The sequence below is a fragment of the Mesoplodon densirostris genome, chromosome 6 (genome assembly GCF_025265405.1).
Source record: "Mesoplodon densirostris isolate mMesDen1 chromosome 6, mMesDen1 primary haplotype, whole genome shotgun sequence".
Lineage (NCBI taxonomy): Eukaryota > Metazoa > Chordata > Mammalia > Artiodactyla > Ziphiidae > Mesoplodon > Mesoplodon densirostris.
In genome coordinates, this window is record NC_082666.1 from 31410599 (window position 1) to 31433874 (window position 23276).

General features: G+C 42.2%; 1 non-coding gene across 1 annotated transcript; it reads right to left on the reverse strand.

Moving 5' to 3' along the window:
* Positions 1–320: 320 nt before the first annotated feature.
* Positions 321–428, reverse strand: LOC132492865 (U6 spliceosomal RNA). The gene has a single exon (XR_009532918.1). It is a non-coding gene; the product is annotated as a U6 spliceosomal RNA (small nuclear RNA).
* Between the last annotated feature and the right edge of the window lie 22848 nt (positions 429–23276).

A 23276-nucleotide genomic window follows, 5' to 3' on the forward strand; every position in this document is an offset into this window, starting at 1 on the left:
TCGTGGATGATTCTCTAAAGGGTGTTGTGGATTGGGGCTTGCTCCACTTGTATTAGTTGGATAGGCCAACTGTAGTAACCAAAGTCTCCATAATGTATCATGGTTCAAATACATTCAAGTTTATTTTCACTCACAGAAGAGTTCAAGACATTTCAAGTTGGTGGGGAACTATGCCCTGCACAGGCATTCAGGGAGCCAGGCTGAAAGGCTTGGCAATTAAAGAAATTGAAGTATAGTTGATTTACAATATTGTGTTAGTTTCAGGTGTACAGCAAAGTGATTCAGTTAATTTTTTCAGATTATATTCCATTATAGGTTATTTAAAAATGGAATGCTTCATGAATTTGCATGGCATCTTTGTGCAGGGGTCCATGCTAATCTTCTCTGTATTGGTCCAATTTTAGTATATGTGCTGCTGAAGTGAACACGACTTTGCCTTTTTTTAAATTAATTTATTTTATTTTATTATTTATTTTTAGCCACATTGGGTCTTCGTTGCTGCACGTGGGTGTTCTCCAGTTGCAGCGAGCGGGGGCTACTCTTCGTTGTGGTGCGTGGGCTTCTCATTGCGGAGGCTTCTCTTGTTGTGGAACATGGGCTCTAGGCGTGTGGGCTCAGTAGTTGTGGCTCACAGGCTCTAGAGCACAGGCTCAGTAGTTATGGCTCACAGGCTCTAGAGCGCAGGCTCAGTAGTTGTGGTGCACAGGCTTAGTTGCTCTGCGGCATGTGGGATCTTCCTGGACCAGGGCTCGAACCCGTGTCCCCTGTGTTGGCAGGTGGATTCTTAACCACTGTGCCACCAAGGAAGCCCCACTTTGCCATTTTTAATAAACGACTTTCAAGGTTGCCCTGGAAGGGGAAAGAGGCACATATGAGGTTTTTATGGGCTAAACTTGGAATACCATTTCTTACTTCCCTTTGGTAAAACTAAATCATATAGTCACATCTAACTGCAAGAGAGACTGGGCTCTGAGCCCAAGAAGAGGAAATAAATTTGGTGAGGACTAGCAATGTTGGACACAGCATCTATATCCAAGGGACAGTGTTCTGGTGTCTGGAGCAGGGCAGCAGGGGCTAAAGCCAAGATTTTGCTGGAATTTAGACAGGAGCTAGCATGCTGTTCGCACTGTTCTGCCCAGTTTGAAGTAAGATGTTAGCCAGCTGCAGGTGTGGAGATGGTTTTGGTGTTGGGACAGTTATGCACGTGAGTGTCCAGGCCCTGGAAAAAAGGGGCTCCAGGAATCAAGTAGGGTGAGATTCCCAGACCTGAACCGCAAGAACTGAGATTCAAGTCCAGGCTCTAGTGGTGACATTAAAATCCAGTAATATGGACAGAGATTTGGGAGAAGGCTTACGTGTGAGGGCTTACCTTGCAGATTCTTTGCCTATGACAGCAAAACTTAATTCCAAGTACCCCCTGCTATTGGGGTTTGGACTGTTTGGGTCAGGCTTGGTTCTTGGATAGTTTGGGGAGAGCCCTCCTCCTGATTTTCTTTAGCACCATCTTTTCCAGAAGGGCACTCATATATGCCCTTCAAAGAGCTTCATATCCTCAGAAGAAAGGTGTCCTGGTACATGTGGCTTCCTCAAGCAGCCATACTCTTACTCCCCAGCTTTTAGGAATTTACATTAAAATAACTCTGGGACACAGGTCATAAATTTCTGATGTCCTGTGGTCTCACAGGACACATTCTGTCTCACAGTTTAGGCATGTAACCTAGGGGCTAAATAACTACTAGATACTAAATGATTGTATATAGAGAGCTGGAACATGAATTACTTGCTTTGTTTGCTTTCCTCTTTGGAGGTGGGCAGAAAATCTTAACATTTGCTCAGGGCTTTCTGAACATTGTCTTTTAAGGATGATACTGCATGTACTGTCTAGAGATGTTGTTGGAACAGATGTTGTGAGAGGCTCTTACACTCTAATATGCTGAGAATACCCACGTATCCCCCAGGCATCATCACAGAAAATCCTCAAACACATTCATAGCACTACAGGGCGTTGCCTTCCACTTGACCCTTCTGTTCTCTTGATTGTTCAATGCACAAGGGTTATTAAGAAGCTGAAAGATGATTATTACACTCCATCGTGGTTGCCAGCTATGTGCTGGCAGATTTTTGAAAACAGATTCTGGAAACCACTGTAGACTAATGACATAATAGGATGTGGAAAATTCTGGTCTTGTTCTATGAAATAGCTGGCCTACAAAATATGGGATGGTAAAGGATGCTGTATACTATAGTATTTGAGCGTAGATTCTAGTTAATCTGCCATTTAATGGCAACTTGACCTTGGGCTAATTTAAACTACTTCAGGGCCTAAGTATCCTCACTTGAGAAATGAGAATTCTAATGGTACTGACTTCCATAGGGTTATTGATTGGACTAAGTAAATGAGACAGTGTATGGAAAAATGCTTAGCATGATGCCTGGCATATAGTTGGCCTTCAAAAATTATGTTACTTCAAAACATATATTATAGGCTAAGGTTTTTTAAAAACCTGTCATCTGAGTAAGAAAAAAATGGGAGATAAATCAGCCACCAAATACAAACACTTGTTTTTAATGGTTAGAACTGAATCCTTGAAATTCTCCTGGTAAAAGGGAACATTTTTGATCATCTCCACCTGTATCAGTCCTTTTAGTTACCCACTCAGAGAAAATCTCAGATCAAGTGGGGAGAACAGCCCAAACAAAAGTCTAGAGCAGAGGTTTTCGTGGTGTGAGCTCCAGGTCAGTCACATCAGCGTCACAGGAAATTTGCTAGAAATACAAATTCTTGGGCTGGGAACCCCAGACCTACTCACTCTGAAGCTCTGGGGCGGGGCCCAGAAATCTGTGTTTTAACAAGCCCTCTAGGGGATTTGTAAGCTCAGGTTTGTGGACCCAGGCGTAGAGCCGGCAGGGATAAATTTGTTGATAAAATGCAGCTGGCAGTGCTTGCAGAGAACTTACCAGAGTTAATGAGCCCAGACCTGCATTTGCAGCTGCCTTCTGTGGTCACTGCCTTAGCCCTTCACCCCCTGCCCTGCCTCCTCCTGTGGCATCCTGGTTAATAGTCCCATCATCCACCCAGTTGCCCACTCTTCTCGATTCTTTTACTCTCACTTTTCATCCAACCAGGCACTAGGAACCTGTTGATTCCCCTTCCTGAATGCTTGTATCTGTCTGCTCCTCTCTCCCACTATCTCTTTTTGGGTTTAGGATGATAGTGCCATATTTTTGTTTCTGACCTTTGCTCTTTAGTTTCCCCACTCTCCTCTCCACACTGCCACAGTGTGACTTTACTAAAAAACAGATGGACCGGTTGTTCCAAGGTTTCAAAATCTTCAAACACTGCAGACACATCCTTACCATGATATTCCAGGCTCTTCACAGTCTGACCAGAGACTACGTTTCCAGCCTCCTCCACTTCCTACCCCTCCGGTACCATCTACTTTTACCACTCTGCCTTCTATTCTGTCGATTCCAAGCTCTTTCCTACCCCCTTGCTCTGCATATGTATTTGTCCCCTGCTTTGCATGTTCTTCTTCCTTATTTGCTTATTGAGCTTCTATTTAACAGCTCAGTTCCCACATTGCCAACCCTGGAAATCATCCTTGACTCTTCTAAGGAGATCTGGAATCTTTCTTTTCGGTTCTCCAGCTATACTCCATTTTAAAAGCCATTTACCACCCATACTGATGCTTTTCCTACTAGACTGTGAGCTTCCTCAGGGCCAGAGAATTTATTGTCTTATTCATCTTTGCACTCCAGCACTCCGCACCATGCTTAGCACTTATTAAGTAGCTGCTTAATAAATGTTTGCCAAAGGAATGGAGGAATGAGAGTAAGTGTGTCGTTTTAAGAGGATTTTCCTTTTAAGGAACAAAACCTCAGCTGCCCAGTCATAGACTACTGCCTTTGAGAGAGTATTTATGTTCTGGATCACTGCAGCCGTGGAAGAGGAATACACCTCTTGGGGGAAGCCATGGGGGAGTTCGGGCAGGTGAAATGTAATTATCCAAGTTGGCCCTGGGCCAAGGCTTCTCAGCGCTGCAGCGAGGCCAGGGCGAAACACAAATGGGTACGACCTTCATCTCACATCCCTTCTGAAAAGCTGCTCCCCCGGCAGCCCCGAGCTCCCTAACAGCTTGCCGGGGCCTGGGGTCAGATTCACTCACAGGGAAGGGGCAGCCGAGCCCCATGACCCCGCTGAACTGTCTGCTTGGCTCTCCGCTGCCTTTGGTCTAAGCACAGAGCCTGGTGTGGAAACGGAAGCTGGCCTGTGATCTCCCGTTCATTCCTTTCCGCCGCACTGCTGCATTCCTTCCAGCTTAAGTTAGAACATGCACTTGGCTTTGAGGACACAAGACCCCAGCACATAACAATAAATTGACCTCAGGTTACTGGCAGCTGACTTCCTCACTCTGTGTGTGTGTGTGTGTGTGTGTGTTTATGTTTATTTCTAAAAACAAATTCCCCTACCCAAATCACCAGGCAACACGTGCACAAATGCACAGAATTGAAAAGCCTTTTTGCAGATGACCTTAAATCCTTTATGGAAGAAAGTGCAGGTTAAACAAAAAGTGGCCAAGCCGGGATTTAAACTCAGGAAATCTGACTCCATGGTCTGAGCTCTGAGACCCCCACAGCTTTGTGGCAGGTGGACCTCTCAGAAGATCTACCTGGTACACCTGAAACTAATGTAATATTGTAAATCAACTATACCTCACTTAAGAAAAAGATCTACCTGGGAAGGTGCGGGTAGCAGGGGCCAACAAGCACAGCCAGGACTCCTGGGCCCTTGCTTGTTTAATATAGCAAAAACCATAGAACCTTGGTTCTTCCACAAGTAAATGACCTTGGAGGTGGCCACAGGAGACAGGCAGAAGAATGCAGAGTAAAGAACGAGTTCCGTCCTTTATACAAAGCAATCTCACGTTCAGTCAGTATTGCACCTCTCAGCCATTCTCCAGACAAGACTTTTATGCCCAGAGCAGAGACTTTCCCCTAAACAGCAATATTCCTGTATGTTCTACTTTTCATTTCCTTGAGTCTCCCTCCAAAGGTCTCCAAGCAATTTACAAACTGTAGGTTGTGTCTGCAGTTTGGACCCTTAAAGTTTATCTTTCTCTCCCCTCTCACTTTTCCTTTGTCTTTTATGATTGTGATTGAGAAAGAGGAAGAGCTGGGAGACCAAAGCTCATGAATGTACATGAAGCCATTATATCTGCCAGGTGAGATGCGTGCACAGGCACTGTTTTTTAAATGTTTGTCTCCACATTGCCAGAACTGCTTTAGAGCTTTTTCCTCCAATTGCACAAATTCATTACTTAGTCTTTTACTGTATCTATTTATAAGTCCACGTGGACCCTCTGGGAGGCCCAGTTCGGTCCTCAGAGCTCCGGTAATGAAGCCTGGCTCACTCTACTTTGATATATCTCCCTACTATTGCTGCTTCGGGGATAGAGAGTGTGCCCACCTGTTTTTTGGAAGGTCAGCCTGACAGAGGACAAAGGATTTTAAATTGTGCTCTGTGGAATCCTGGAATCCTGAGTAGGCTGCCTAGAGCTCTAGGAAATAACAATAATAAAATCAGCTATGGACGTTGTTTTATTTTTCAAGGCACGATGATTTTGGTTTGGTTGCTAAACTTTTTCTAGGGTTAAAATAAATATCTAGTGTAAGCAGTTTGTTGTAAGAGTTAACCACAGGCATGGACCTGTGGGGTCCATGGGGGAGCCAGCTGAGTGGTTACTGGGGACATTCTGTGGTTGTGACTTGTCCCAAATAGAGATTTGTCACTTGACTAGGATGTCAACCCCAAGAGTACCTGGCAATGGTAGGCACTCAATAAATATTTGTGGGATGAATGAATGAATGATTTTTCTGACTACTCTGTGTCCTCTGATGGCCCCACTTGCAGGCTTCATTCTGCTCCAGATCTTGTGCCCATTTCGACCCCGGATGGCTTTGCTGTAGGGGCCTCGTGTGCTTAGAGTCAGGACCCTCAGGCCAGATTGGGACCAAGTGACCCCATCATGACTCATTGACTGATCCCAGTATTGCTCCCCTGATCTCCTTTCCTTCATAAGACTTGCTCCCAAGGGAATTCCTGGGTGCTTGGCTCACCTTTGGTCCTAGCTCTTCCTTCTCCCTTCTGGTGATGGCTCAGGTGGTAATTCTGGTCCTCGTTCTTTAGTTCCCCTGATTCAAGGACAGAAGCTCTGGGGTCCTGTCACTCTTGGGTTTTTCTCCAAATAAGTGCCTTTTCTCTTAACTCTAGGGTCTTGGCCACCAACTGCGATAACCAGGTCCCTGGAACTGAGAACTTTGTAGCCTGGATGTCCCTGGAATATGCTTCTCTAGGTAGCCAGACTTTACTAGCAGAGAGCTGAGCACCTGACCATGGAGGAGGGGCTGTCAGGGATTGACTCAGTTTCTCTTCTAGAGTGACCCCTGGTGCTCCAGTCCCCCAGCCTCCAAACTCTCCAGAACAGTCAAGATTCGCAGACTAGAGTTCAGAGGGAAGGGAAGTCTCTAACTTCTACCCCACTGGTCATAGGTAAGTTAACAGCATTACAAGTGCCTCAACTAACAAACACATATAGTGACTCCTTGGGAAAATTTTGGGATCCCTGGCCTGTTTGCTCTCTGAGGTTGCATTTGTAACAAATGGACAAAATCATCACCAAAAAACTTCTTTATTACAATTACCTTGGGAAGAGCACTCAGAGTGAGGGAACCTTGCTTCTTAGAGGACTTGGTCCACTTCCCTCCATAGGGAGTCATCCTAGTGTGCCTCAGAGGCGGTGGAAGCAGAAGTCCTGGCAGTGAGTCCTGTTGAGGATGTGGGCGAATTGGCCCATGAGGAAGGAAAATAAAAAACCTACATGGATAGGACACTTGGGGAAGTTTCAGGGAGAGATGTGGAAGGGAAGGTTTTAGAGGAAGCAGCTGCTGGAATGTAAGAATTAAGGGTGGAAAGGAAAATTTTAAGACATTTTGCTTGGATTATGACTGCAATCTTCTTTAGAGTTTTTTTTAAGACCACAGTAAAAGGTTCAAATTATTTTTGGCTGCTGGATTATCTTACTTGAATGAGACATCACTCTGGAATCAAACTACTTGGGAACCAGGGATTTCATTCCATAAATATTGAGTGCTGACTACTGGGGATACAGCAATGAATGAAATGGACCAAAAACTCCTCCTCATGGAGCTTATTAGAAGACATAGAAAGTAAATACATTATGTAAATCACATCATCTATTGTAAAGCTGGAGAGGGAGATAGGGAATTCCATGTTAACAATTTTAAATACAGTGGTCAGGGAAACCCTCCATGAGAAAATGTCATGGGAACAAAGAGTGGAAGGCTGTGAGGGGTTGAGCCAGGCAGGTGTCTGGGGCAAAGTCCCAGAAGAGTTGGAGCTAGGGCTTGTTTGCAGGACACCAAGGAGAGCAGTGTGGCTGGAGTGGAGTGATGGAGGCAGAGCGTGGTGCATGAGGTCAGAGGCCCTGACCATACAGGAGCTTGTAAACCATTATAAAGCTCTGGCTTTACTCCAGAGAGCTCTGATCAGAGGAGTGATAAATACTATGTCTTAAGTTTTAAAAGGAGGAAAGATGGAAAAGGAGGCAGATATAAGGAGAACAGTTAAGAATTATCACAAAAATCCAGGTGATAGAGATGGTGGCAGGGAATACAGTGAGAAGTTTGTGCATTTGTTAGCATTGCACATCCATTTGTTGATTAATTAATTTAAGAAATCATTTAATAAACAGCTTCATAAATATTAATTGAGTCCTCATAGAGATTACATCTGAAATGGAAGACAAATAATTATTATAAGCCCATCCAGCTCCAGAGTTCTAGGAGCCTAAGGAACCTAAGTAACAATAGAATTGTCTGTAACCTGTAATTGGGTGTTTAAAAAGCCCTCTACGGATCTTCATTGCTTTGTGAGTTGTATTTGCAACTTCAGCAGATACCAGCTAAATTTAAAAATTGCCCCTGCAATAGACATGTGTGGCCACCAGGTGGCAGGAGAAACCTGTGATGCAATCAAGGAGGAAAAACATTCCAAGAGCTAGAATGAAATACATTGTGATTGTTAAGAGCAGCCAACTCTTCAGTGATAATTAAATAAACAAAAAAGCTTATTTATAAATCACAGTGTCCCTGAATAAACCAAATATAAAGCTTACAAAACTGTGTTTCAAACAGTTTTTTAGGCAACAGCAATCATTTTTCAGATGAAATCTTATACAAAACCTCAAATACATGAAATAAATGAGAGTGACAGAAAGAGCGGTAGTCTTTCTGAAGTAGAGCAGGGACACTGGGCGTCTGTTCCCTCATCCTCCTCTTTCATCCTTGTGCCACCTCTGCTGAACCTCAGGGCTTCGTGGGACAGAGTTTCATTTTTTTATATTATTATTTAAAACATTTATTTATTTTTTTTTACCAAATGGTTCTTTGTAAGAAAATAGCTTCATTTAAATTTGATCAGTCAATATCTCAGGTTATTTGCATAAATTACAGGTTATATCTATTAAATGTATTCTATAATAACCCTCTTTTTACCCCACCCCTATATTGCCCCTCCCCCCCTCCACTGGTAACCACTGGTTTGTTTTCCATATCTTTGAGTCTGCCTCTTTTGTGTTACATTCACTAGTTTGTTGTATTATTTTAGATTCTACATGTAAGTGATATCATACAGTATTTGTGTTTCTCTGTCTGACATAAAAATTTATTTTTTATTGAGGTTTAATTGACATACAACATTATATTAGTTTCAAGTGTACAACATAATGATTCAGTATTTGTATATATCATGAAATGATCACTACGATAAGTCCAGTTGACATCTGTCACCATACATAGTTACAGAATTTTGGGGACAGAGTTTTAAACCACTATTCTGATAAGTATATTTTCCTAACACACTCTTAAAACATTCTTTTATCATTATGAAAAAATATATGATACTTTAAAAAATATAGACTTTTAAATAATTTACATAAAATATAAATTATAAATGTATAAAATGTATAAATTATAAAACTTATAGAATTTATAGAACAAGCATATAGAATTGTATAGACTATTTAGGATTATGACACATAAACATAAATTTTTAAATTTTAGGATAAAATATATTATTTTAAGGCACTTAAGGAAAGTATCTTAAAATAAGATTCATTTTTAAAAAAAATTTATTTTATTGAAGTAGATTTACAATGTTGTTAATTTCTGCTGTACAGCAAAGTGATTCAATTATACATATATATATACATTATTTTTCATATTCTTTTCCATTATAGTTTATTACAGGTATTGAATATAGTTCCCTGTGCTATACAGGACCTTGCTGTTTATCCATTCTATATATAATGGTTTGCATTTGCTAATCCCAGACTCCCAACCCATTCCTCCACCACCCCACCTCCCCCTTGGCAACCACAAGTCTGTTCTCTATATGAATCTGTTTCTAGTTTGTGGATAAGTTCATCTGTCATATTTTAGATTCCATATATAAGTGATATCATATGGTATTTGTCTTTCTCTTTCTGACTTACTTCACTTAGTATGATAATCACTAGGTCCATCCATGTTGCTGCAAATGGCATTATTTCATTCTTTTTTGTGACTGAGTAGTATTCCATTATAAATATGTACCACATCTTGTTTATCCATTCCTCTGTCGGTGGACATTTAGGTTATTTCTGTGTCTTGGCTATTGTAATTAGTGCTGCCATGAACATAGGGGTGGAAGTATATTTTTGAATTATAGTTTTATTTAGATATATGCCTAGGAGTGGGATTGCTGGATCATATGGCAACTCTACTATTTTTAGTTTTCTGAGGAACCTCCATACTGGTCTCCATAGTGGCTGCACCAAGTTACATTAAAATAATATTCTTAATATTCTCTGTAGCTCTCCACCTCTTACGTTAATTGTTGGAAATTTTCTACCCAGCTTTCAGTTCAAGAGGCAGACTGAGCACAAGCATTCAACCTCTTTCACCCTTAAGAGTATCAACATGAATAAGTTAGTTCAGTGTAAAGAAGTAATAAAATTAATCGATTTGTTACAATGAGAAAGTGGTGTGGCACATTAGAGCATCAAATATTTTGAAGAATTTTGAGAATATAGAAGGCAGATTGAGTTTAAACTTGTGGGCAAGCCAGAGTGGAGAGGGCCAGGACTCAGTCTGGCCCTGGATAAAGCAGCAGAGCAGAGGATAGGCAGGTTTCATTGGAAGGGGAGCCTCCCCATCTCCCAAAGTCAACAGTATGGAGATAATGAACAAACTGCCTGTGGGATGGCTGCCTTGCTTAACTTCTCAAGCTTCCCTCTTTATTCTACTCCTCAAATTCCCCTGAAGAGTGGGTGTCCTTTCCATCTAAAGCTGAAGAGAGAGGAATATTTTCTAAAGAAATCAAGAAATCTCTATGCAAGAGGTCAGGCCCCACAAAAGGACTATTGTAACCCAGAATACAGTCTTCTTTATATAGACATTGGGGTAAGCGGGCACTGGGGGTGATGCCGCCTGCCTGTCCCCACTCTCACACCCTAAAGAGATGCTTCCTAGTGAACACACTCCACCTGCAGACTGAGAGCCCACATTCACTCCTCTCACTCAGGGGCGATGCTGGTCATAGCTGAGCAAAGATACACCCATCTCTCCATTAATCAACCTAGTCTTTTCTTCAGCAATATGAATGGACAACTACTGATTGCCAGACTCATGAAGACTAGAAGCAAAAAATGAGAATGAACTAACAGAACTGACCCCAGAGAAAACAGGGATAATTCAAGGGAAAGAAGAAAAGCTGAGTTTGGAGGTCAGGCACCAAGATTCAAGTGTAGACTATGTCACAGCTGGGGAGATAGCTTGACTTCTCTGGATCTTAGTTTCCTTTTGGTTCTGAAATATTGTGGGATCAGGAATGTACCTAATGAGGGCACAGCATGAGGTCTTTTCCTGTCTTTGATGTTACAGATGTTAATTCTACAGGTGGCCCTGTTTAATCTCTAGGTTGTTTAATGTCTGCATTTATAACCTGTTGCAACTTTTTTCTCCTTTGGATTTGAACCTGGGAAAGTGAAGGAGTTGGAAGGGCACCCTCTTTTACTACTCATTACCCAAACTCTGACTAGTCCCGAAGCAATTCTTTCTTGGTAATGCTTCAATCCTGGACAAGTGTATACCTCCTTCATAAAGATGAAAACAGAGAAAAATCAATATAAGGTTTATGTAAAAATTCTCAGAACAAGAGAAGCATGGTAATGTACTGTGACTAAGCAAATTCACTTTCCTCTGAAATAGATTTCGTACAAGAAGCTGAAAATACATTAAAAAAATATCAATTCCTAACAAGATACACAAGGTACTTGCTTCTATTTAACTGACCAGGCTGTTACGGGGAAGGAAAGGAGTAAGAAGATAAAAGGATGCCTACAGATGAACAAATAAAGTAGCTAAAATAAAATCATTATAGGACTCAAGAAAGTAGAGACCATATACTATAAAGAAAAAGCAATTAAGTGAGGTGGAAGATAAACTTTAGATGTTCTTAGAATGCAGAGGAAAGGGACAAAGATATTAAAACAGTATCAAAGAAGATGACAGCTATAAGCAATAGAAAGCAGAAATTAACTTCATGATTAATAGGCATTCTAGAAAAAGAATCCAGAATAAATGGAGTAGATGAGATAAAGAAAAATATGGAAAAAAAGGATTTCTGGATTTAAAAAACTTAAAAAAATTCTTAAATTGGATTTCAAAGAAAAAGAAATAATCCTGCAAGCATCCTGATAAGAAAGGAAAAAACCCAATTCTGAAAAATGAGGGAAAAGTAGGTTGATGTTAGAATTCTTGGCAACACTAAATGCCAGAAAACAATGTAGTAGTATATGTAGAACTTACTGGTAAATGTTGTGCCTCCCATATGAAGGGAATAGAAAGACAACTTCAGGTATGTTTGGTACCTGGAGAAATATACCACCCACATAATATTGCTTAACAAATTAGTAACAAGGTGTTCTAGATCATTGAGACAGGTATTTCACTGTGGTGAATATTGAATATATTAATTTAAATAATAGTGATAAATGTAGTTGCACAGAAGGCAAAGGACTGTATATTAAATTATACATATTACATACATTTAAAAGAGAAAATAATATTATCTGAATTCAAAATAAAAGAAAACAGAAAAGAAAGAATAGAGGCCAAAGGAAAATGCAACTGCTAATTTTCATGTTTTTAATAAATTACTGTAAAAATTACAGTCTTTGTATTTGATAAATAAATACAGATTTGAGAGTGCTTTTGGAAGTTTTACATGCTAGAAGTTTTACTACTAGAATTTCAAATATTTTTAGAAGAGTAAAATAAGGTTTAACCTATAGAAAACTAGAATAGAAAGGAAATACCAAAGAAAACCCAGAAAGCATAAAATGGCATTAGATAGACCAAACATAGTAAGTATGAGAATAAATGTAAATAGTTTAAACTTTCCTGTTTAAAAAAAGTTAAAATTTCTGAAATTTGATCACAAAATAAAATCCAGTGGTTTGCTATGTTCAACAATAAAATAAAAGGCAAAAATATGTCAGGAAAACAGAAACAAAAAAGAAAGCAGAGTGGTTATAGTAATTAACTGAGTCATTTGGAATCATCTTGTACTGCTAGAAGAGCTGATATAGATTAGTGGTTCTCTGCCTAAGGTGCATCAGAATCACCTGGAGGGTCTGTTAATAAACAGATCCCTGGGCTGCACCCACAGAGTTTCTGATTCATTAAGTTTGGGTTGGGGCATGAGGATTTGCATTTCTGACCAATTCCCAGGTGAGGCTGGTGCTGCCAGTCGATGAGAAACACTGACTGGGAGTGGAGATTCAATAGTAATGCGAACGTATGTGCTAAGGAAGCATCAAAATATACAGAGCAAAAAACATTGGCAATATAAGAAAAAACAACAAATTTCAACACATTATTAATTTTAAACAGAAGTAATTTAAAAAGGGATGAGCTTATCTAAATATTTTAATTAACATTATTATATTAATACTATACAAATAAAAAACATGTCCTTTCAAGGATCCATGGAATAGTAGATTTAACCACAAATTAATGTACCTTTATAAATAATCCATTTATAAAGATTGAGATACAAAAAATATATAATTAAAGTTTTTGGAAAAATTATTAATTAAAAAATTATTTTTATTTATTTTTGATTGTATTGGGTCTTTGTTGCTGCGCCTGTGCTTTCTCTAGTTGCGGTGAGCGGGGGCTACTCTTTGCTGTGGTGCGCAGGCTTCTCATTGCGGTGGCTTCTCTTGTTGCGGAGCATGGGCTCTAGGCGTGCTGGCTTCAGTAGCTGTGGCACACGGGCTCAGTAGTTGTGGCTTGCGGGCTCTAGAGCGCAGGCTCAGTAGTTGTGGCACACGGGTTTAGTTGCTCTGCAGCATGAGGGATCTTCCTGGATCAGGGCTCGAACCCGTGTCCCCTGCATTGGCAGGCGGATTCTTAACCACTGTGCCACCAGGAAAGCCCGAGTATTAATTTTTTAATTAATAGAAGCTAGAAAAAGGACAAAAACTACTTTTAAAAAAGCGTAAATAGGGCAATTATAAAGAAATACACTTAAAAGTAGAAGACAGTGGAATTTGTCGATAATTATCAGAACTGGTTCTTTAAAAAAAGGCAAACTTCTCAAAATTTTAGTCACAATAGAAGAAATAGAGAAAATATGTAAATAAAAGTATAGCTCAGGACTTCCCTGGTTCAGTTTGCCCTCACGCATGTGGAATATACCTCTAAATCAGTGTCTGTATCAAGACATCTTAAAAGTTCGTGGCCTTCTTCATACCTTTGCAACTGCTCCCTGGTGCCATCAGTTATGGCTGGAATGGCAAGGTTGTATATGTGACACATATGGTTCCAGCCAGGGTATGCTTGTGGGAGAGACCTGCTTGGGATCCCTTTCCTCAGGAGGAAAGTGAACTGGAAGGCATTCTTTGGATTTCTTTTGCAATATGTGCAGTTCATGGGCACTTACTTTCTGAGCCATACAGCATCTATGATAGAAAAAACCCAGGAGTGGGCTTCCCTGGTGGCGCAGTGGTTGAGAGTCCGCCTGCCGATGCAGGGGACACGGGTTCGTGCCCCGGTCCGGGAAGATCCCACATGCCGCAGAGCGGCTGGGCCCGTGAGCCATGGCTGCTGAGCCTGCGCGTCCGGAGCCTGTGCTCTGCAGCGGGAGAGGCCACAACAGTGAGAGGCCCGCGTACCGCAAAAAAAAAAAAAAGAAAAGAAAAAACCCAGGAGCAAGAGTTTAGAAAGAGAGATGTTGAAGCATGACACATTTCTCCATGCAGGAATCCTTAAAAATAGTGGTGATAGTACTGAACTTCGTGCAGCTATGCAGGTTGAGGTTTTGAGTTATTTCTCTTGCTATTAAAGAACACAGTGACTCAAAAGACTAGAAGTGGTGCTGGGACAACTTGATATCCAAATGTGAAATAATGAAGCTGACCCCTATTGCACTCAATATAGGAAAATTAACTCAAAGTGTATTAATGACCTAAATGTAAGAGGAACTACTATAGGATTCTTAAAGAAAACATAGGCATAAATCTTCATGATTTCAGATGTGGGAATAGTTTCTTATATATGGAAACAGAAGCACAAGCATCAAAAGAAAATATAGTAAATTGGACTTCATCAAAATTAAAAACTTTTGTCCTTCAAAAGTTTTCAAAGAACACCATCAATAAAATGAAAAGATAATCCACAGAGCCAAAGAAAATATTTGCAAATCATATATTTTATAAAGGATTTATATCTAAAATATTTAAAGAATTCTTACAATTCAATAATAAAAAGACAACATAATCAACAATGGACAAAGGAGCTGAATAGGTATTTCTCCAAACAATATATACCAGTGGCCAATAAGCACAGGAAAAGATGCTCAACATCATTAGTTGATTAAAGAAAATGCAAATCAAAATCACAATGCAACACCACTTTATACCCACTAGGATGGCTATAATTAAAAAAACAGATAATAACAAGTGTTGGCAGGGATGTAAAGAAATTAGAACACTCATATACTGCTAGTAGGAACGTAAAATGGTGCAGTTGCCTTGGAAAACAGCCTGTCAATTCCTCAAAATTTAAACATAGAGTTATCATGTGACCCAGCAATTCTGCCAAAAACAGACAAAAAACCCCAAACTTGTACATGACTGTTCATAGCAACATTATTCATAATAGCCAAAAGGTGAAACAATCCAAATGTCCATTATTGGGTCATGAAAAGTATTGAATGAAATGAATCTCAAAAATATGCTATATGAAAGAAGCCAGCCACAAATGCCACATATTTTATGATTCCATTTATATAAAATATCCAAATAGGCAAATCCATAGAGACAGAAAGAATATTACTAGTTGCCTATACTAGTGGCTGGTGGGGGATGAGGAGCTTAGGGATTCCTAAGTGGTATGGTGTTTCTTTTTGGGTTGATGAAATAGTCTAAAATTGATTGTGATAATGGCTGCACATCTCTGCACATATACTAAAAACCACTGAGTTGTGCACTTTAATTGGTGAATTACATGGTAGGTGAATTATATCTCAATAAATCTGTTATAAAGGTTAGAATATTGCAGACATTAGGATCATACATAGTCTGAATCTCCTCAATCTATCCTCCATGTCTTCTTATGTTTAAAAAAAAGTTTATTTTTCTACTTTCCTCTTCCACTTCAGCAATCTGAGTTTCTGCAGTATCTATTTGCTTCCATTACAGCTTTAATTCCACAGTTTTGTTTTTATCTCTATCTAGTCTTTCTTGGTGTCAAATTATTACTTCTTCATGACTCTTCGCTTTAGTTTCATAGATGCAATACATTCTTGAATCTTGCTGAGAGTATGACATAAATGCTTTAAAATTTCTCCTGCTACTTGGAGTAAATCTCTTTCATAAAAGGATTTTTTTAAAAAAGATGTTTTCTTCTTCTGACCTTCAGTATTATTTATTTCATAGATGTGATTTTACTGTTTCCACTTGGAGCATCCCATCTCCAAAACTCAGCGCTGCCTGTCCTTCCACAATTAACACTAATTAGCTGTTTGCTAAATGTTGTACAACCCCTGGGGTAATGCCAGTCTTAGTGGTCTTTGCTGGGGTCAGTCTACAAATTGCTAATGGAATGTTAACTAAAGTTTGTTGCCATTTTCATGGAAATTTGGGAGTGGGGATATCAAATATCTGCTATAAAATATCAAATATCTGCTATATTAGCCAGTTCCCTTTCTGGTCAAATTTATCTGCTAAAAAGTTTGATATTGAGTTACCTCTACATAACTTAGGGAGATTGAGAGTCATGGATGTATTGGTAGGAATTCAAATAATTGGAAGAGCATTTGGAAAACTTCAACGTTGAGAGAAGAATGCCTTATCTTGCAATAGTAACTGCGGGAAGAAGCAATAAGAAGACTTTTGTCAGAAATAGGGTTACATAGACCAGTAGATCTAAAATTTGATTGCTACCATACTCAAAATGAATTCCAGATGGATTCAAGAGTTTTAAGAATATATAGTAAGAAAACAGACTAAAGTAAAATACAGTTGTTATCATTTTTTTCCCTGCAGCAGAATACCTTACCAAGCATTGAGGTCACAGAAAAATAATCATAAAAGAAAGAGTTTCAAGTTTGGGTCCACAAAATGAAAACTTCTGTCCATCAACAAAAATAACCAAAATTTAAAAGGCAAACATACTTTGAATGTATTTGTGTTGATAATGACAAAGTCATGATCGTAGCATTTCATATTTGCATGGAACCTTTGGAATTACTTTGGTCACCTTCCTCCCTAGGCACAGTGTGGGATAGTAGATCCATTCTGGACTTGTGGCTAACTTACTATGGGAAGGCCATCAGGTAAGTGTACTGGTTAAGAGCATGGCCTTTGGAGTCTCTAGGCCTGAGTGTGATTTTCAGCTTGACTACCTACTAGCTGTGTTACCTTGGGGAACTCGTTTCCCTCTGAGCCTCAGTCTCTTCATCTGTAACATGGAGTATAATGATCATCTCTACCTCACAAGATTGTAGTGAGAATAAGATGAGATAAAGGATTTAAAATACCTAACAATGCCTAGCACATAGAAAGGGCTCAATAAATGGTACTGTTTTATTTATCATCACTGACATCCTCATTGTCATCATCCTCATCATGGATCATTACCATCATCCCCATCCTCATCAATCTTCTTTATCATCATCATGACCTGTGTTTGAATCCTCAGTCAGCTTTTCTGAGGGTCAGAAGCTTAGGTGGATGAGCTGAAATGAGGTCAGATTGGGCAGAACATCACATGTCCCTGCTGCTGTTCTGCTCTGGTTCCTCTCCTCCCTCTGCTGGTTTCCTGGCTTGGGATTACTCCCCCTAACTCAGACATTCCATCCCCTGGCCAGTCCTGATGTGTCAGGGCCCTGTGTGACATTGGGAATGTTATGACTCTTTTCTTTCTTCCAGTGTCCTCACTTGGAAGTTGGGAATAACAATTTTACATTCCAGTTGTAATGAGGATTTTAAAAAGTGCATGATTACTAAATTTAGCATAGTACCAGACGTATTGTAGGTCCTCCAAAACTCTTAATTAATTTTGAGAGAGTGTGATTGCTCAATGTCACATATCTTATTGAATCAAGGAATGCCCTTGGGCACTATGTCTAACGGTTGTTAGATTTATGGCCTCGTCTCATGTTAAATACGGAAAGACAGGCTGTTGCTTGGATGTGCTATGCTTGACCCAGTTCTCTCTGAGCTCCATATTCATCCACTTCTGAAATTTCTACAGTGGCTTTTCCTCACTCAGTAGTAATAGCCTTTTGGCTTTCTGTGATAGCTTACTTTTCCTTTTTTTCTTTTCAAATTACTTATGACCACTTGTTTTTTTATACATAATTTAAAGAACCGAAGCTAACACCCCTCCCCCATGTAACAGTTGGCAAAGACACTAAAAATATGCCAAACCTTAATTTTATGTGTGTACTTTTTTTACCCCCTAAGAAATAATAAAAAAAAAAATTATACTTGCAAAACATGTAGTGTGGGTCTTGAATCAAGTAATCAAGTTACTCCTGCCAGATGCCTCTGACAGCACCCAAGAAGGTCTAGATTTCTGGGAATTACATTCCCTGTGTGTACCCGTCCACATGTCTGTACTTTTTGAGTATGTAAGGTGTAGGCTGAATGCAGCCCCCATCCACCAGGACAAAATTCCTGGTGTTAAAAGGCAATACTAAGGACATTTTGGGGGGGATTTCAAACAGCATATTTTTGTCTCAACAGTCTGATGCTGAAGCAGACCTCCTCTGGAAAAGCAAGTCTGTTTCTTGTGCAATTTATCCCCAGCCCCCTCCCACCCTAGCCATATGCTTTTTCTATCTAACTCCCATCTCTTGGATGCCATAAGGTTTGGCAGAATCTTGGCATGGAGCTCAGAGATCTGAAATTATGTTGGGTGTGATGTCTGACCATCCTCTCCCTGTCTGTCCAGCTTTACTCTCCGTGATAATATGGATATACATGGTGATATGGGTTTTGATGTGTCCCTCTGGCAGTTGGAACCAATTGCATCTCATTGATATTGATATGCTAACTCTGATTTAAATACTGCCTTTTAATTTAGAGAATTTTATTGGGAAGGTGTTCTTAGCATATGTTCCCAAATGACATTATTCTTCTGTAGCTGTAATTCAGTGGGAACTAGATTCAGTAGGAGCTGGATCATTGCCCCTTGGATGTGATTCCTCTACCTACAAGATGTAGTGCCACAGTGCAGGGCATCAGTGACGAATGGTGGTCCTTGTGTTATTTAATACGGAAGATATACTCACATTGTTATGGCCCCTATGCTGTACACACTTCAGGGTCAGTTGTGAAGCACTCTAGAAAGACCGCAGTATTAGGTGCCATCTTGCTTCCCTGACCTCTGCCTTCCTCAACAATTTCCCACTGGGTTCCCTGACATCTTCCACCTACAGGATTCCCCTTCCTCAAGTCCTGAGCTCACCATGGTTGAGAAAGCTCCTGTTCTCCTTTCCCTTAACCACGGTCCTTAAAAGGAATTCAGCCTCTACCCCAGATCCAGGCTCCAGCAGCTAGCCACCACTCTCAGTTTCATCTCTGACCCACCCCCTAACCCACCTACTAAAGTCTCTTTGGTAGCCAAATTTCAGACCTATGCACCACCAGGAGCTAGTTCAAGGTACCTATGAAGGTAGCTCTTTATTCATTCATTCATTCACTCATTCACTTGTGAAACATTTGCTGGATTCCTGCTCCAGACAGACTCTCTCCCAGGCCCTGTGAAGGAGACAGAAAGGTTATGGGACATTTACACAATAGTATGATAAAGCGTAAATTAGAGGGAAGCACAGAATGCTATGAAGCAAAGAAGAGATTTTTAACCCAGTCAGGGACTGAGCAGAGAGCAGAGAGGGGGCTGTACGGAGACATTTCCCTGGAAGCAAATTCATGGAACCATCTGCACGATGGAGCCCTTCTGCCTCCATCCATGGGACTCTTTTCTGCCTTGGTTCTCTGCCTTGTACTTACTTTACTGGTTGCCCTTTCTGGTTCTCCAGTCCCACCCCTGGCTGGAAGTCCCTCCCTGAACCTCAGTGAATTTGGTTAGAGCCCAGGTACCATGCTTAGTTCCCACTGGCACTCCTCGCCCCTCCAGGTGATGGAACATGCCTGCCCCACCCATTGCCTGGGACCTTCCAGAGCCAGGTTCACTACCTCCTGAGTGTTTGACCTCTGAGCCTTGGGCTCCCATTGCTGCCTCATCTTCCCGAGCAGTCAGACTGCCCAACACAGCTATGTGAAGAACCAGACTTTGGGAGCTGGGCTGGGGCCCACCTACCAGTCCACACCAGCCTGGTCCTGAGCCAGGTTAGCTTCCCCAGACCCCTTCTCTTTGGCCCCATCTTCTGGATTCTCCTCCCCACTCTTAGTCTGCATTTAACCCCCATCTCTTGCAGAGTTCTAGCATACCTTACATCTGAGCACAACTGAACTACAAGTATAACTTACCTATATGTTGAATGGGCTGGATGTGGTAGAGTAAAATCCCCACATCATTTTTTCCCCAGCCAGCACTCTTTAAACCAGCTCTATTAGGAACCCCTTTCCTATCTGTGGATAATATGTCAAGAAGAGATATTAGCTTTTCTGGCAATTTCAGGTATCAGAACAGACTCATTTTTAGAGTATTAAAAAGTTCACTTTGATTTAAATTAAAATTTCACTCTCTTACCCAATTCTCTCTGCCCTCCAGTCCCCAGCTCAGGGCAGACTCAGGCTCAGCCTCCTGCCTTGGAGAAGAGAGGGGAGGTCTGTCCTTTCACCCTGACTCCCAGCTCTTGCTCTCTCCTGTCCATTCACCTACTGCTTCTGGGGAGGGGTAATTAGAGGGAAATATCAGTTCTTGTTTGACAGCTGCTGGCCTAATTGGGTCTTGATGTTCTCAGTGTGGCAGATGCCCAAATGCTCAAGGAGAGATTCTGTGAGCCCCTGAAGCCCCAGCCCTGACCCCACAACCCCCAGGGGTTTCTGGCATGGATGATGTAGTCTCTGGCTCAGAGGGAACGCCTCCAGACTCTTCCTGCAGGCCTCTCTTCAGCCTACAGGCAGTCCTCCTGCGGAGGTCCTTGCAGGATGGCCCCTGCTTACGTACTCTTGGTGGAGTCCACGTAACCCACGGGAAACCTACACTCACCCGTGCCTCACCTTCCGAGGAGGGGGCTCTCCCTCTACTCTGCAGCCACAGGCAGCTCCCTGGGGGTTGAGGTGGGGTGAGCACACCCCCCGCTTCTTCCTTCATGCAGAGGGGATGGGCAACTTCCTGCCAGATGGGCAACTCTCGTCCAAAAATCCCTTTTACTCTGACTCTCCTAAGCTCGTCTAGGCTGAAGGTGGGTGATGAACAAAGGGACCCGGGACCCATTTGTGGCCACCTGTGAGCTTCAGGCTTCAAAGAAAATTCTGAGACACTAGCAAAGTTCCCGTTTAACAGAGACACGCCGTGGACTGTTTCATTTGAGAAAATGTACCAGACAGGAATAGGCCCATCTGTGTGAACTTGAACTGTTCAGGTTCATGAACCGAGACTCCCTCACTCCTCGGGGAAGCTCCTGTCGCTGCAGCTGCTATGTCCTGGGCTGCTTCCTGCAGCTGCGATGAGTCTCTATCAGCACATTTTGAGCCATAGGATCTGGAGGGAAACCAGTGGAGAGCAGCGATCGAATGGAAAGGGTGTGGGGTGGATTAAAGTGATGCCCGCTGTCCACTGTGGTCCATAAACCCACGATAAAGAGGAAACCAGCTCCTGACAAAAGCTGGTTGTGGTGACTGGCAACGCGTGTGCCACCTGGAGACGGGACAGTGGTGGGATTGGTCTCACCTCCTGCCGGAACCTCAGCCTGTGATGGTCGTGAGCCTGTGGAGGGGAGGGATGGAGAGAGAGGGTGCGTGCTGAGACCTAGTGTGCTTCAGAGAAACCCCACTGGAAGAGATTTGAGTCAGGAGGGGAGGGGAGAGGGGAGGGAGAGAGGAGAAGGTGGGAGGAAGAGAAAGCATGTGAGAGTGAGGGAGAGAGAAAGAGAATGCAAACCAGAGCACGCAATCCAGAAAGCAGGTAAAGACCAGCCGTGCTCTGGCCGCCTCGTGGGGCTGAGTGGGCCTCGCCCCGGGTGTCAAGAGAGCATATGCTGCCACTTCATTGACTGCTCAGTCCTGAGCTACAGGGCTGTGTCTGGCCTCCCGCCCACCCTCATGGGACTCGTAGTCTAAGTGGCAGAGAACATTAATGAAGGGTTCAATGCCAACGACTTCAAGGGAACTGCAGACAAATGCCTGCTTCCTGGAGGGGCAGGCATTCGGCCTGGGGTATGAAGAAGAACGGGGAAAGGTGGTGACTGGGGAAGGAGGCTTTCAGGAGGAGGGGGCAGCAGCTGCGGTGGGGGGCAGGTGGTGGGAAACAGACACCTCACACCCAGCAGGAGCATAGACCGGACAGAAGCCAAGAGTTTGGTCGAGGGGTCGGGGGTCACCAATACTTTGGCTGACCTCTGTGAACTTCGTTGCTTGCCTTCTTCGACCTTTAATCATTTCTAAGCCACCCTGTGTGGTTGGAGTCCAGGCCCCAGCCCCTCCCGATAAGCGGCCGGTGTCACAGTCTCCGGTAGCTTCTGCCCAGCCTCCCGACCACCACCCCAGCTGCATCTTTGTCCTCCCCTCTCCTGACCCCGCCCCGTCCCCGCCCCAGGAGGATGGGAAGTCGGTGAAGAACCTTCCCCGCTGCTTTAGACAGCGTGGCCTGCCTTCCCATCCTTTCCGTAGTCTCTACCCAGTGCACCGCTGGGAGATAGAAGGCCTTTGATGAAGAGTCACTGAATGAAGGAATGCAGGAAAACGAAGGGGCAAGAGCACGGCTGACTTTGGAGTCAGGAAGCCTGGCTTCGTCATCAGCTTCATCATTTTCTCCTGGACAAGTTTAAGTAAGTCACTTACCTTCTTTGCTTCCAATGTCCCGTTAACCCCCCTGGTGATTAAAGGAGTCAAATGAAATCGCTGCTAAGTAATGCACAAATATCAGCTGTTTAACAAAACTCTAAGGCAGTGGCATTAAACGCTACATAGAATTGTGTTTTCTAGCTGAGAAACTTTCAGAAATTATTTATCATGGCCTTATGTGTTATCAGAGTTTTTCAACGTTTCCCGAAGGTAAGAATTACCTGGAACTCTGCTTAGAAATACAGCTTGCTGGGCTTCTTCCCAGAACTAGCATTTCCAGGGGAGAGGCCTGGTAATCTTACATTTAGCAAGCATTCCAGGTGATTCATGTCAGCAATCAGGTTTGGGAAATTGGGCGCTGTGGTGTTATACAATCCTCAGGTGCTGGGAATCCACAGAGGAGATAAGAGTGAGCAATGGAAGCTGGGGGTGGGAAAAGAGAGGCAGTCGGTAATTTATTAGAGGTGAGTACTGAAGCCTTATTTTGTAAGTGTTGGGCATTATGGTTATTGCTATTAGTCCTGGCTGTGAATCAGAGTCAGGAACCTTTGTCCCGAGGCTAACCTTCTGCCTGTTACTCCCATCCTGAAGATGAACAGCCCTATTCTGTAGCAGCTACCGCTGTGGAAGGAAGGCCAGGGCACTGAAAGCATGAAGACAAGGAGGGAC